We start from the raw sequence: 17170 nt of genomic DNA, 5'->3' as shown, positions 1-17170 counted from the left end.
GGAAGCTGGGAAGAAGGACACTTAGTGGGGTGGGGGGAGGCAGGCACCAGCAGCAACTGGAAGTAACTGGAAGGGGCTATAAGAAGACAGAAGGCATATCTCAGGTGTGAGTGTGCCCACCTTCCCCCCAATCCTCTGCTCCTGGCAATCTCTGTGACACACACAACAGTGTGGCTGGAAGTGTTGGCTGGCGAAGGAGGACATCAGAGATTTGCACGTCAAAGAAGGCAGCATGAAAGAAAGCCAATTAGCATGGCGGTGATTAAACCAGAAACATATTTCTGGGAGCAGTTACCGGAGCTGAGGTGAGTGCCCACCTCGGCAGCACTCCCTCTGTCACTTTTGCTGCCCTCGAATGTTTCCTGCACTGCTGGGTGCTGAGCACTTGAGTGGTGAGTATGCTGTGCAAGCAGATTCACACTGGCCAAATGTGCTCATTAACTGAGGATGTGTCTGCCTGTCATGCCATCTCTGTGATTTATCCTTTGCCCCACTGAATACCCTCATCAACATCCTTGTGTTCTCAGTGAGATGTTATGTGCTGGCGGAGTGGGAGAGTTCAGCAGAGTTCTTCTTCCTCATTCTTCATAAGCAAGCAGCCTCTCTTCTTCTTCACCCATGCAAAGCAAAGATTCAGCTATCAGGGGAAAAACCAACTGCTGGGACAAATTGTAAACTTCTGCAGCAAAAAGCACAGACAATTAAGAGTAGTGATTGGTTTTTTATTACAGGCTTTTCACTCCAGGTTCATGCATGGGAGGTCTGGATTCAAGCAGCGCATGAAACTGAGCAAAGAGGCATAGAGAATAAGGGATTAAATTAAAGGTTCGAGGTGTGTAAATATCAGTACACAATATTTTCAACTGGAGCCAGTTGCAGAGCTTTTCCTAATGTAGGTTCACCAACTACCAGACATCTGAGCAAGGAATAGGAAGATGAACTTTAAGGGTTTGTCTTTCCTTGTGGGCTGAAGGATTTGGCTAGTCCAGTTGTACAGAGGATATATAGGACTTTTCTGGATCTGGACAGGGATCTCTTGTACTTCATCTTCCACCACAAATGTCCCCCTTGAGGTTAATTCATCTGTCCCAGTAGTGTTGCCAATAAGAACTAATTGAAATAGCATCCAACAGCGTTGTTGGACACTGTGATTTTAATTTCCAAAGTGACTACAGTAATTTTTTTCAGCTGGGCCTTGGTGCTCTTTTTGGCAGCCATCTTGCTTGAGATGATGACTCCCCATTCTTCTCATCTTTCAGCAGAGTCTTCTGTTACCAGATACTTCCTTGATGGTATTTTGAGTCTTGAAACACCAACTGTTCTATGGTTTAGATAGAAGCTCTGGAGTTAAATGGGTATCCAGAGACAACTGATCTTGGCAAGCTGTGGCTCTCCAGGCCACACAGCCCACCTGGAGTCCCTCGAGCTGTGCTCCTCAGGGTGGACAACAAGTCAAGCCCACTCATGTACTGCTGCTATCACGTGGCAGAAACAGCCTTCACAGTCATTGTGTGTCAGATGTACCTCCATGACTTTGGAATGAAGCCTTCTGAAAACCAAAGGGATGTGTGACCGTAGGAGCACAGTTCATGGCACATTTTCAAATAAAACCAGAATTATCATCACATTAGAGCATTTAAATTATTTATGTCTTCTTCATCAAGTTGCCTGAGATATGTTTTATCTGTTTCTCATTAAAAGGATAAATAAACTACAGTCATGGCTCAATAACATTGCATGGGTGGGTCTTCTCGTAGCTTCAACATCCATATGTAGAACTGCTATGATCCAGACCTGCAACTGGTCACTAAAAAAAATAGGCCCTGACTTTTTTTTTTTGTTTTTAAACCTTACTGTAAATCTCTTTTTTTTATTTTTTTTTTCCCCTAAAGCACTGCTCAGGATTCCAGTAAGACTGGAAATCTCAATTAGTTTATCAGTCATAAATAATTTCCAGGGAACAGTTTCATGCTGTGAAATTTATTTTCAGGGAGCAGTTTCACAGCTATACCTCCTGTCAGAACTTTTGAAACTGGACATGTATCAACAAAAATGATATCATATGTTCCTCATTTGTTGTAAACAGTGTGCTTTATGACAAGACAGAAGAGAAAGACTTATTGGAAGAAGATTGCCAGATGCTGTCCAGAGATTAGAGGAGGCCTTTAGCTCTGAACTGGGGTGAGTCCCTGTTCCTTGCCAAAACAATAAAGTTCTGGCGCTGTAACAAATGCTGCATGTGTATTTGAAGGTTTCAGAGGGAGACAATGAATAACAAAGTATTCTAATTGAATGGGGATAGAATCAGCTTTGAAACCTAATACGTGGGGGTTTTTTGCAAATAAAAGCACATCTCTTTATATATATATATAAATAATCTTGATCATTCCAATTATGTATTAAAAAGGTGTCTTTTATAATTTATGGAAACTGAGTTTTAGAAAGCTGTGTCCCATTTGTCCTTCTTGCTGCTGCTGCTTCAATAAACTAGAAACACTGACTTCCCAGATAGCAGCTAAGTAGCAATCAGCTACAAGAAGTTCATATGAAAGATGAGGCTTGTTCCTGTGCTGACCAGGCTGCTGTCTTCCACTAAACACAGAGACCTCTCAAGAGAAGAAAATAAATTTTCTACTCCCCATTCTTAGAGTAAAAAGCACTAGAGAGAATGGGAGAAACTGTCAACAGGAGTGCGAAAAGCTGGAGCCTGGAGAAAGATGATCAAGTAAAATAAAACATCCAGAGAAGTGAATTATTTAGAATTTATACAAAGGGTCTTCCTGAGAGTTTCACAGTAAGATTATAATTTGACCACTGTGAAAGTCTCACCATTCTAGTGGAATTACTGGGTGAAAAATGAAGCAAGTCCCTGGCAGCTGCTGGATATTAGGGTATTGCTGAGATTAGCTGCCAGATATTAGCTTATCCAGCAGCATGATGAAGAAGTCTGGATACAAGATATCTATCCCAAATTAAAAAAAGGAAAGAAGTATAAGAAAGAACCATTTACTTTTATTGGAATCTTCTTTTTTTATCTTTTAATTTGCTGATTTATTTTTACATTCATGAGATGTCTAACATGGCTTCCAAAAAGTTCTGGAAGAAAGAAAGAGCAAAAATATTCCCAGCTGTTAGCAAATTTCAGGCAATTAAAATGAGGGATTTGACATAAGCAAATCTAAGAGGTATGACAATAAAAAAGTAGTTCAGTCTTAATGACACTGGTGTTATGAAAACCAGGAACGTGTTTTCAAATAAATATGTGAGTACGTGCCTGAATGAGATCAGAGAGGAGTGTTACATTGACTGCACGGCAAACAGTAGAAAGAAAAGAACAAGAGACTTCTTAAATGAGAACCTGAATAAGTGCTGTTCTTAACCTGAAGTGGTTAAGAGCTGAGAGAACTGTGGGGTTAGCACTACAAGAAAGAAAAGGTGAACCAGTTAATTATAGAAATGCTTATTATAGTAAAAAGTACTTGGTGTAGCATCATGTGTAGTTTTGCAGCATTGAGATTAGAAAAAAAGTCACTCTGCAGGGCTATAATGGGGATATTTTTAAATGCTTATAGGAGGAAACTGATGGAATGGAAATTTATGGTCAAAACCAGACATTTGTCATTTGTGGAGACTGATAATCAAAACTTTCTCTATGTGTACAATATGCAAAAAATCCAATTTAATGAAAAGGGGTGGTTTGGGTTTTCAGGTTTGGTTTTAGTGTTTTGTTCCTTTGTTCGTTTTTCTCTAAAAGAACCTAACAGATGTTAGAAATGTACAATAATGTTAAAAGAAAAACATGTTGCCACTGGGGTCATACAACTGCAAATCCACTTGCTTACTCAGGGTGTGGTAATTACCATATGTAATGTTTTAATCTTATTGTTTATCTATCAAGACAGATAAAGAGAAAACTTTCTGGATGGTTTTGCTGTCCAGACATTGCTATCTTATATTGCAAATCAGATGCACAAAACATCTGTCAAGTCCTGTACCTACATCTGTCAGATGATTGCCTGTATTTTAACTTAATCATATGTGTTTAGAAATGGATGAGTAGTGGATGTAAATCTTTGCAGTGCATGAAGTGACAAAAATATGTGTTTTTGTACTGTAATCTCCATGAAGGGTCATGATTAGAATTACATGATATACAAGAAATTAGCATCGAACTTCATCACACAAAGGCAGTTGATTGTTAACTTTAAACTAATTCTTTAGGTACCTGCTAAACTACTGAGCTACATGCTAAAACATCCTACCTTTACTGGATTCATAAGCTACACAGACTTCAAGAAATTACAGGAGATTAGTCAAATTGTAGCCATGATGGGATCCCTGGAATTGCTCCTAATAATTTTAATTGTTATAATGACTTTGTTAACTGCACAAATTGTTTTGCTGATAAAAATGAAATGCTTAGCAGAATGACTAACAGTAATTGAGGAGTAATGGATAGGGTTAAAAGTTAAAGGAGAATAAGAAGGAGACCCAGCTGCTGCCTCCTGGATGAAACATGGTCACAATGCCCCATAAAGGTTCCCTAAACATTGATAATGCCTCCAGAGGAGGCACTGGAGAGGGGAATGATGTGAAGGCAAAACATCCTGCAGGAAGGGGAACATGGTGACACTTTGACTGTGCCATATCTGTCTACATAGAAAGATAGATGCAAGGACAATTAAGCACTCATGACTAGAGTCAAACAAACTCCACCTAAAGAAACCTAAAGAAGTAGCATAAAAGGAAGTTGGAAATGGAGAAAAAAAAATGAGGAATAATAGAATCATAGTTAATTCTATAGAATCAACCAGGTTAGAAATGACCTCTGAGATCATCAAGTCCAACCCCTGATCCAACACCACCATGGTTACTAGACCATTGCACTCATTGCATGGTCATCCACTCTTATCTTAAAAACCTCCAGGGACAGTGAATTCACCACCTCCCTGGGTAGCCCATTCCAATGTCTGATCACTCTGTAAAAAATGTCTTCCTAATTCCCAACCTAAACTTACCCTGGCAGAGCTTAAGACTGTGCCCTCTTGTCCTACTGCTGCTTGCCTGGGAGAAGAGACCAACCTCCACCTGGCTAAGACCTCCTCTCAGGGAGTTGTAGAGAGTGATGAGTCTCCCCTGAGCCTCCTCTTCTCCAGGCTAAACAACCCCATACAACATATCTTACAGTCTGTAGACTACCAGAAGGGGAAGTTTTGGATTTCCTTAATAACACTGTGTATGTAATGTTAGAAATAACACCTGCTATAGGATGGGTACAGTGAAGCAGGTTTCATGGGCTGTCCCTGCAGTGGTTTCTCTTGGAGCCACAGAGAACTAATCTGATCTGCTTTACTTTTCAGAGCAGTAAGTTTGTGATGCATCAGGACAGATTTTGTAAAGATTTGCCTTCAACTGAAAAAAGATTCTGGGGCCAAATTCCTGTGTACCAAAATGGAAAGACAGTGCTGATAGGAAACAACATCACAAAGCATATAGTCAGAGAAATGGAAACAAAACTCCAGTGTCCCAGACCTCAGAACAGTCCAGATATCATCAGTGAAAGGACAAGATTGGCTCAGAGTGATGTGCATCCCAGAAAGACAGGACAAAACCCCTACTGTAGCTTAAGTCTGTGAATACAGAGGACTAACACAGTAACAGCCTGTACCAGAAGGCAATAGTCATGTGTTAGTGGCTTACAGACAGTATTAAATCTTTCAGAACATAAATAAACACCCCTGCAAAGCAGGGTGATTTTGAAAAGTCTGCTAGTGAAGCGTAAGGGAGCCTGACATGCCAGTCTTCTCAGGAAACTTGTTCAAAAAACTATGTCCTTGTCATTATGAAGGTGTGCAATACCTAAGATCAATTTGTGGCAGCCACACAAGCCACCACAGACAGAGATGATAATTTTTTGATGCAGGTCAACTGCTGTTTAACTCTTCTCTTAATGCATTTATTACCCAGAATTATTCATGCTATAGTTTGCAAGAGCCCGGTGTTCCCAAATTATCTTCAGCAGTCTTAGCATTTCTGTGAAAGGCCCTGACCTGTACTACAGGGCAAATAGCCTTCTCAATTGTAACAACATTTTTTGGGAATTGTAACAACATTTTTAAAGTAATAAATCCTTCTGAATAATATATTCATACATTTAAAATCTCCTGTCTGCATTTTTCTTTCTTTGCCTTAACTTACCATTTGTGGAGCTACAGTAATGTCAGCAGAGCTACAGCATTTATTATAGGATAAAGTGCAGAGTGCCTATAAGAAAAGACCAAATTGAATATATGGCAGTTTAGGCAAAAGAGCAGCATTTTAAGCACTCCATGCAGGGCTGTAGTAAACTTACTCTCTTTTTCTGTGTTTGTTTGCAGGATGTAACCATAGAGTCACAACATACTTCTTGTGCTTTATAATTTGATGCCTAATTTTGCCAAAGCATTGGGCAGATAATTTTGAAATATTCATCAAACATGCATTTTAAGCTAACAGAGCACCAAGTTGGATTTCAATCTTTGCTTAAATGTACGAGTTGAAAGAGCAAAAGGTGAAATAGGGCTGCTTCTGACTTCCTTCTCTGCCTGGAGTAATCTTACACTAGAAAGATAAGCAGTTTATTTGATTATTCAATTTAAAGCTTTTTCTGAGTGTAATGAAGTGACAGTATCCTTTTGTGATAGGAGAGCTTGTTATAGGAAATTTTAGTGAAAGGCTCTTTTGTTCTGCCTTCCCTATTTTTAAAATCTGTCCATTTACTTCATGCACAGCCTGAGTTTTTTAATTAGAGATGAATATAAGGTTCTAGTTTTTGAGTCTTCTTAAAGCATGATATGTTGGGCTTGTCCTTTTTACAGAGAAAATGATGAGTCAAGATAGACAGTTCCGAAAGTGGATTTAGTCTTAAGGTCTGAATTCTATGACTTATCAAGAGACTTAGTGTTTTTGCCTTGGGTTTTAATAGTCTAATATTTTTACTTCATTAATATTAGAGTATTTTTATTTTATTGCTCTGATCATGTAATTTCTCTGTGTACATTCTGTCATTCTTTATATTCTAGTATTTAATATGAAGACTTTCTTTCTACTCCCAATATCTTCTACTTTATGAAACTTATGCTTAATCTATTTAGACTTACTTCAGGTCTTACGTAAGTGTATGTATCTATCAGAAACTTGAAAGATCTTGTTTCTGTTTATGGAAACTGAATTTGACCCACTGCTTGCTTTGTGAATAAGAAATAAATAATAACAAGGAGCTTAGGTTATTAGCCATGAAACATGTCATCAGTTATACAAAATTCATTGGACCTATTTCTTTGCTGATATTACATAAATACATCAAAGCCTTCATACCTGTTAATTGCTTAGCAATGCATCCTTTTTGTGTTGGTTTTTTTCAGAAGACTCTCAAGTGCTTGGAGTTTTTGCTGGATGAATGGTATTGAACCTGAGATCCTTAGGCTGACAGCCTGATTGTTGTCTCCAGTTTCAAGGGTCTCCCATAAATCAGAACTGTGTATTCAAACTCCAGGTATGGATGGGAGCATAAAAAAGGTGAAAATAGTTGAACTTTGAAGGGAAGGAGATACATGTTCACAATATGCTCAGAAAATGCTCTGTGTATTCTCAGTGGGCACTTCCAAGTCAAATTTTTTTATTCTTTCATTTTTTGCTGATAATTTATGCTTGTAAATGAATGTATCTTCTCTCCCCTGGTTCATTTAGATATTTTTGGTACTTTCAAAGCTTCTTAGCACACTCCTTTTAAATATCATCCCCTGACTGTTTCCCTGCACTTTTATCTCTTTCACAGGAGTAATCAGAGTTGGCTGAAGCTCCAGGGCACAGTGGCCATTCCCACCAAGTTAAGGAAATTGATTAATTAAAATATCAATGTCTTTTAATGTTATTCTTCTTTAAAACCCAAACTATCTAACTTAAGCATTTGAGTGATACTTCTTATATTAGTCAAAGTAACACAAAAGAAGTTATAAAAATTGCTGAAAGACTTCTACCCAATTTTTGAGATGCAGGGAGAAGGTTACCTAGTAAACATTGAAAAAAAAAAAAAAAGATCCTTGAGTATTTTTTTAATAGAAAAAAAGCTCACTAATTTTAAATCCTGAAAACTCCACAGCTAATAAACTTTGGAAAAATATGTATTCTGTGTAATGTTCAGTCTCATATAAGGAAGGACATTTTTCTACTTATACATCCCACTTGAGTCTATGAGTAGATATTAAGATATGATGCTGAGATTATTATTGAATAAACAGTTTAAACAGGTTTTATAAGCATTTTTGTAACTCCTAAGATTATTCTTATATGTAACGCTCACTTACACATTTAATTATCTGCATAGTTTTGTAATTGTTTTATATTTTATGAACAAATATTTTATGTATGTTAGAGGGAAAAAGGTTTAACAGAAAGAGAGAATTGTGTGAGCAAAGAGAAGACATCAGATTTATGAGAAATCATACATCACAGTATATAAAAATATGCAACTCCTTTCAAAACATAATCTGGGATGATATGGAAAATAGTGTCATCTATTAAGACCTCAAGCCAGTGTTCTGAAAAGTCCCACTACTTTTTTTTTTTTATTCTGAAAACCTGACATAGGGTAGAAATTTAGTTCTTATGCTTTCCTAATCTACTAAGTGTTTTCTCAAGTACTAAAAAACCACAAGGCATTTATTATGCCATATTGCACTGTCAGAGTCCCATTAGTGGGACAATAGCAGGTAAAATAGAAATGACAAAACTGAAAGTCACCAAAGACTTGAGAGATTGTAGCCACTGATGACATGAAAGCACACTGATATCCAAGAGAAGAGAGGCAGATGATCAATGAATGGTTAAAATGGCTTGGCTTGCTACGACCTAAACTGTTTCCTAAATATTTCTGAGAAAAGCGATCATTTTTTTCCCCAGTGTTAATAAAAAGAAAGGAAAAAATGCCTGTGGCCTCAAAGAACAATCTGAAAAGGGCCCTTATCACCTGCTGGGTACCTTGGGATGCTTGGTCATCAGACTGAAGAGGAAAAAAAGCCTTTTGATGATTCTGCAGCAAACAGTTAGTTCACTTTAATTGTTAGTTTTCATGGTGCTGCCTTTGCATATTATTAGGCTTTTAGCAAATACAGTAATAGTCCATGGGGCTTCTTCTCCATGTCCAGAAAACTGCTAAAAGTCAGTTAGTAAATAGAGTGGGTGAAACAACATAGAAGTATTATACTAGCCTATTTCAGGTAAACAGGCAGACAAACTGAGCCTAGGAGTGTCTCCATCACTCATTAAGTGAAGAAAATGGAACTGGAAAAGGAACCCAAGAACCAGGATGAATCAGACTGGAAAAAAAAGAAGGAAGTCGGTGTGCCAAGGGAATGAGAAGTCAAACAGGGTAAGAGCAGCTCCTGCGCCCTCCCTGGTGCCAAGAACAGATCCCTTGTCTGGCATCTGTAGCTTTAAAAGATACTGGCACAGTCCCAGATGTAGCTGTTGACACAAAAGATAATTCATCATTGCTGATCTCACTAACTCAACTGGCAGAAAGTTAAAATAACCTTGTTCATGAACCACTTTGAGGGTTGCATTTCACAGGACAGAACACTTGTTCCTTCTACTTGTTTTGGATTTTTCACATGGAACATTAGATAAAAGTACCTTCACTAAAAGAGGATGATTGCAAAGTAGAGGGTGCATGCAGCCTTTTCCCAGCTCCTTCATGTATAAGCCCTGCAACAGACTTACTAAGGGCCACTTGAATTTGGTTGTAAATAAAGGTCATAGCTGAGTCTAGTATCATTTGCTCTTGAAGCTAGAAAGGATTATCTGAGGCTACAGGATTCAAGAAGAAAACATAGTTCTGGATTTAATGTTGCAGATTATGTCTCTGCCTCTACTGTGTGATGCCACTTTGTTGAACTACTTACCAGGTGTGCTGTGTTTCTTTTTAGGGACCTAGACTGACATGGAGAGATCAACTTCTTAAAAGTCTCTGATAGTTACAGAAGCAGCTGAAGTCAGGGATGGTTTTCTTGTAAGCGTTAAGAAAGTAGTATAATGCTAACTATCCTCAATAATCGGTTTGCTGGTATTTCAGACTGGCTCCTAAGACTGATGAAAACTTTTGATCCTATTTTTTTCTGTACACCAGTGCCTCATCTGTAAAATGAGGATAACATCAATCTTCAGAGAGGCTTATGAATATATGCTGATATGAATAGTAATTGTGAATTATTCATATTTCATTTTCATGAATATGACAAAAAAAATCCTGAGGAAATTAACTATTTAATCCTCCAAATGGGGTTTGGGTTGTCTTTCTGCACATTAAAAAAGTGGTTTATTGAAATGTACCAGTATCATATAAATTAAATTGGTTTTAAAGTTTACCCTTGAATACAAAATAAGAGGATTACATTTCCTTTGAAAGTAAGTCAGCCGTAAATATAGATTATATACAAAGCTGGTAAGACACTGAACTCCTTGTCTAGATGAACATTAGTTGCACGGACTGGATATTGTTTGATGGAGATGCCAGGAAAAGCAGGACAGAAGCTAACAGCAATGGAATTAATGCTAGTGTTGCTTGAAAAAAATGTAAGAAAAGAAAATGCTTCTTGTCTGACTCCTGCTGAGTTCAGCAAAATATCACTTCATGACTGTCCATTCTTTATAAATGAAAGGGATTGCATTAACAAAATGACTGGTTCCATCCCAAGTCTCCACTTTTAAAAGGAACACACACGAAATCTTGAATGTTGACTGATCTCACAAATCACTCTATTAACTCTGGTTTAATATGAAACCATGTAACAGGAGACAGACATTTCCAGAACAGTAGAAGCCCCTGCTACGAAAGCTCCCAAGCCTATTCCATCTCCTGCAAGATAGCATGCGTCATCTCAATAATATGTTTAATTGTGATTGAAATCAAGACAACTTTGGCATAAGTTTAAAGATGTTGAACATGTGGTTGTTTACTATCTCAGATTGTCTATTTACAGCTAGATAAAGGCTGGACAACACATAGAGATTCTTGTAATTCTAGATCTAGACAAAAGTACCAAAAATTACCAAGAGTAATTAGGACAACATTGTCTGGAGAGGAAGAAATAAATTTTGGTCCTTTTATAAGGCATCATGTCCTAGATATAAACTTTTGCAAGGAATAATGTATTTTGTGGGGGGTTTTCCTCACATGCAGTGAAGAGAAATAATTCTTTGTTTAAACACAAAGAAAGAAGTCAGATAAAGTGAGCTAGTAAAGTGACCATCCATGTTACATTAGAAGTTACATTTAGATTACAAGGTAAAATTTAAAGGTCCCATCTCATGAAATTTTAATCTAAGGGAACCAAGAAAAATAAAAAACCTGAGTTTACATTAATAAAACTTGCATCACAGCATCAGAAGAAGACACAAGTTCTGTCAGCTCAGGTTCACCTTTAAGTTTAGTCGACTTTTTAAATTATTGTAATTAAAATAAAAGCAAGAACTTCCTTCAGTTCACATAAGAACGGGCCAACATTCCAGTCCTGTAAAACTTCTGCCACAATGAATCTAAAATCTGTACTCTAAGTCTGTAAGCCAGCAATCACATTAGGCTCATATTGTAATACACTTGTAATCGTGATAGCTACTTTGAAATAATACTAAATGCTGGAGAATAATAGGTCTATGAATATTGTGACAGGATGAAATAATTTATGTTCAGAGAAGCCAAATATGGGAAGTGTAAATTTTTGAATGATCAAATATCCATATCCATGGCAATCTATGGAAATTTTTGTAGTATGCAATGGAATTTGAAGTATCAGCCCACAACAAGATAGTCTTAAGGACGAAATAATTCTCTGAACAGTTCAATCATTAATCAGACTCTTTCATGAAGCTAGGTTCGCATGGGAGCAGTCATGCTAAAGGAAGGGCTCAGAAAAACTACTTGGTGTATAATGAAAAAGATAGATTGAGGCTCCATAATCATCCATGAAAAACCCTGAAGGATGAATAATAACTAAAATTAAGTGAAAAACAATCAACTACCGAAAAGGTTTTGTCAATCTTTGCAGTGCATGCAACGTTCAGGCTTGCCCCTGTTATGGAGATTTGAATAGATGTCTTGAAATGAGGATATCCTTCAAGTCATCTTAATTTAGCGATTTCCTTTACCACAGGCTCTCTGGAGAATTAATGATTTTCTTGTGTATTTTCAGGCTTCCTGTGTGTGAGAATGCCAACAAGGATTATTAATGCAAATGAAATGAGGCTACTCTTTCTTAAACACTTGAAAGCCTCATTCCCAGGGGAGAGTTTTGTATTATATTTACACGGTCATATATTAACAAAATAAAAATGCAGACATTGGACCCTGAAAATTTTTCTCCTTCTGTAGCTGGTACAGGAAATTGTTCCAATCTGGGGCTTGCTCAGAAGTCAGTTTGGTGCCTGATGACCATGCTTAAACCTGCTGGAATAGATGTTATTTTGCAACATCCATTCCAAGGATGTGTCAAGAATACTAAATCGTCCCTTATCCTATACATCTGCTCTAAGTGTGGATTTAACAGCAAGAATTGCTGAGTGGTTACTTTTAGGGAAGCATTGTTGTAACAAAACACTTATTCTTACATGATTTAGTTTAAGAACAAAGCATCCTAAAGGCAAGAATTCACTTAAAAGTAATCTAAATAAGTCACATTAGAAGTTTAATTACATACAAATCCAAGGGCCCAAGACGGAATTAAAGCTTACCTGGTCTTTCTTGCTTCATAGCACATCTTGACTACTTTTATAGTTTTCTAATAATTCTGTGAAAGATGAACTAGCGGGGAAAAAATTCTCTGCTGTCAGCCAAACAACTTTTTTCATTCTAATTTTTGATTTGCTGATGAAGTTATGCGTGACTTTCAATAATCTACCTTCAAAGCCTGAGTATTGAAAGATTCTCTCTTTCCAGGCTGTGTCTGAGTAAAGGCTGCTCTTTAGCCAGCCTCCATAGCCACCATGGGAGCAGCTTTTCTTTACAGACTTATAAGCATTTGTGAATAAAAATTATTATTTCTATTGCTTTTTTGTGCAGGCTGTCATGTTTGTAAATACTGACTGTATCAAGATTACCATAATAAGCTTTCTGTCATGACAAGTTGCCTTGGAAGGCTTCTGTGACTGGAGGAACTATCCATATATTATAATTTTCTCTACAGAGCAAGCAACAGGATCAGAGTAAGGGTAGCAGAGGTTCCCCTATTTGTAAGAGCATTCTCTTTCTCAAATTTCTGTCTAATTGGCATTACAAGACTGTTTGACAAGCATTAATTACAGTTAAATTCCGTGTTAATGATCCCATATCATTACTGTGGTAGAAGAGGTAAAAAGATTTCACATCCAGCCTGTCTCTAAGGAACAAGCCATTGCCAGGGGTGAGGCACAGCACAACAGTCTCTCTCTTCTGAGCTCAGCTCATGCTTCCAAAGAAACTCTTTTGACCTGTGGTAACCCACACCTACCCCCTACGAGCCAGCAGTTCACTCTCACTTCGCTCTCACTCTCCATGGGCTATCCAGCTCTTCTGCTCCCCCAGCCAAGGCCAGTGCCTCTATGGGCTGGATCAGGGAGCCAAGCCAGGTGAAAATAAAGAGGTTCTTTGGAGTGTGTATATGTGTCTGTGTGTTTAGGTTAGCTCCCAGATACACCAGTTCTTCTATCCAACTGAAAACAACTGACCTCTGGCAAAAGGGAGGCAGGAGGGCTGGGTGAAGGGATGCCTCTCTCAGGGACAGTTTAGTTTTAGGTTGTTTTAAGCTGGCCACAAAACCATACCCATATCTTTGGAAAAAGGAAGCCTACACAGAGCATATGGTTTAATAAGTGACAGCCTAACCAGTACACAGGCAGTACAGATTAATTCAATAAAAGACTTGCCAGCTGCTTTCAATGAGGTCAAGCAAGTGGCATATTTGTTTATTGCCCCACTAAACATTCATTTTTAAACTGCCAATCAAGAAATTCATAGCTATTATATATCTAGAAAAGCCCTCTTTTCTTTCCCAAAAGGAAAAGATTGGTTCAAAACATCACAATGTGTACTTTTCACTTACAAGAGATTTCAGTGCATACTGTTTACTTGGTTGTTTGTGTAGAGGCCCAGTGTGTATAAATCAGTCCAGAGAAATAGAGGATTGTTTTACTACACAATGAAGATTTCCAAAAAGGTCTTAATTCCTTGTTCAGGAAATAGCACCATTGTTTACTTGAAACAGATATGTTACATGGCCTGGAGGAATTTTGTTTAAGGAGACAGACTTGCTGTCATTGTGAGTAAGAATGTTGCATTGTTCTTGACACTGACAATTAGGAATGTATTTTGATTTGAGGGTAATTAGCAAAAATGGCAAAATGCTACTCCAAAGCTTGACAAATTTTCCAAATGAGGACAGCTAAAATGAGTCCAGACCTTGGGGTAATTTTCAGATTACTGAAAAATATTGCTCAATATCAACAAGAAATCAACTATGAACAATCTCTGTAATTTCCATGGTATTAACTGCAATAAATTTCATATACAAATTAGCAGACCTGACAGATGCTATGCCAACATCTTAAATCTCTCAAATTTTTTTACCCTGAGGTCATATTAGCAAGATTTTAGTGAGCAGAAAGACTGCTCTCTGTCCTGTTTCGTGTGAACCTCCCTGCCGAATCCTCTCAGTTGCTTTTTCTCAACCACAGTACCTATAGCCCTTCCACCTTCCAGCCTCCTCTCTCCTCCTCAAGACCTCTGTGGACACTCCTCACCATCCTTCTTCCCCTCTGCTTCCCTGAAATGCATCAGTCCACAGGTTGTTGAACTTCCCATCAAACCTTCATGCCTTTATCCATTCTTAGTCCTGTGCTCCTACCTACTCAGGGACACATAATACCACAGATGCAAAATTCAGTTCTGCCACTCCAAGGATAACTTCTTTTTAAATTACCTCTAATTCTGTGTAAACTGCTGAAAGGGCAGGTATAAGCCAATTTAAGAGGAGGAAGATAAAACTGAAAAATCTTACGATTTTATTACCATACCCACTACATAACACTCAAAACCTTTGTCTTGAAAGAAATCATGTTCTCATGCTTCAATCCCCTGTGAAGCAGAACTGACCTGTTCTACCATAGCATATGACAATATATTGTCATATGGTAGCTCAGAATCTCTGCTATAATCTATGCAGATTTTGCTGTTAGCAAGACAAATGAGTGAGAGGCTTGTCAGACACCCAGTTGCGGTTCCAGAGTCCCCAGATAAATCAGTATTTGTCTGGACAGCTCTAAACAATAGCAGCTGCTAATAGTCCCCCTTGGGATCATTTTCTAATTGCAGATTACCAGACACAGCAGGGCATCCCTTCCTTCTTCTGGGATAACTCTTGTGCTGGGATGGAGGGGAGAAGATTTATGAACCAAGTATGCAAGCCTCAGATGAGAATTGCCAGCACGGTAGAGACAACTAATCTGTTGGCGAATGCTTGAGAGCTTTCTGGTGCTTTTGTGCTCTTTCTTGCAGGGAATCTACCTTTAGCCCTATTAATATGGGCTTGTTAATTCATCAGTGCAGGTATTGTACACCAGAAAGGCTTCATTGCCATTTATTCTGATGCTTCATATAGTTGTTCATGTTTTTCAGGACTGTGCTGTCCTATTAGGTTTGTGTGCCTGTCGTCGTTTGTACTGCATTCACTTATCTGTTCCATCTCACTTGAGAAAACCTTTATCTCATGTTTTTCCCACAGAGAAATGTGACTGTCAGATCCGTGGTGTTACATCAGTGTAAAGAACAGGAAGCTGTTGTCTGTATGCCTGGGACATGATTTCAGAAGAGAAAGTTTTAAGAGCAGTAGTGATCCTTAAAAACTAATCCTTGTTAGTGATCTCTATGTATTTCTTGCCAAAAATATTCTGATGCTTCAGTTATAATGTGATGCATCCACTTTTTCTTACTAATCTTCAGAAAGTGCAGGAATCTTGTTTGAACGATGACAAAACACTTAAGCAAGATTTCAGATTCCAAGACCGGTCCTGTAAATGGCTCTCCAAAGTCACAAAAGCTTCCACAAGATCCTTATACTGCCGATACCTATCTCAAACGTGTGGCTGTGAAGTGTCAGCCTTAATAGTGCGTGAAGAATTGTTCGTACCTGTTGCTTGTGGTAGGAATTTCTGTACCTGTCACTAGAGGGCAACGCAGCTACTCACATCGGCACACCACCCGGATGAGTTCCCACGCAGCTCTCTGCTGAGATCCGCCGGTGCGAAGTTCACGTAAAAATTTGCAACTTTTTCCCTACAAACCCCATGCTTGCGGGGGTAACTTTGATAGTTACTTGTTGAATACTTTTCAATGGACTATCCAGAAGGACAATGAGAGGAGACTAATGCTGCTTACAGCAAGAGACTTTGACTTCTCTGTTTATGTCACTTCCTCATAGGGGTCATTGCTCACTGCAGTGCTGAGAACAACTGCAATCAGTTTCAGACACATAGCCTCTGATTTTGAACTTCTGATGCTAATGAAAGATTTTTCACTGACTTAGTTTCATGCAGGATTTGGTCTTTGGTACTGACTTTTATGCACAAATGCATATACCAGAATATTACTGGCCCAGGTTTGCTTAAACCAGCCTTCTGAATAGCGATGCAGATGCAACAGGTATCTGAGCTTCATACAGGCTGGAGGAAAAAAAAAAAAATTTGATTCAGTCACATGTAACTCAAATATTGCCAAACAGATGGACTTGCCTTAACTTGCAAGCACCTGGAATGGAAACAATCTATAATTTCGAACACTCCTAAATGCAATAATACTCTCATTTAACTATGACTGTGCTGTCTACATTAAAGGATGATGCAATTTCCAAATGAGATAACGCTGTGTGATTACTTAGTATCAAAGGTGATTTAGTAATTTCACTGAGATTAAGTTTTTACACCCCCCCCCCCCACCCCGTGATTTTTACTGTGTTGCCAACACCCTACTCTGCCTTGGAGTCAGAGTTCTCTGATTTCATATGATTATCTTGGGAAGGTTTCCAAGTATGTTTATGCTGGTGAGTGTCTCTAGGTCATCTTTCAAGGAGCATATAAATATGTATATTCAAGCTGAACAAATTCAGGC

This window comes from Empidonax traillii, unplaced genomic scaffold (genome assembly GCF_003031625.1).
Source record: "Empidonax traillii isolate 1590-97213 ecotype Southwest subspecies unplaced genomic scaffold, ASM303162v1 scaffold385:size1130455, whole genome shotgun sequence".
Taxonomy (NCBI): domain Eukaryota; kingdom Metazoa; phylum Chordata; class Aves; order Passeriformes; family Tyrannidae; genus Empidonax; species Empidonax traillii.
The sequence above is the reverse complement of the archived record's forward strand: the minus strand, read 5'-3'. Positions refer to the sequence as shown.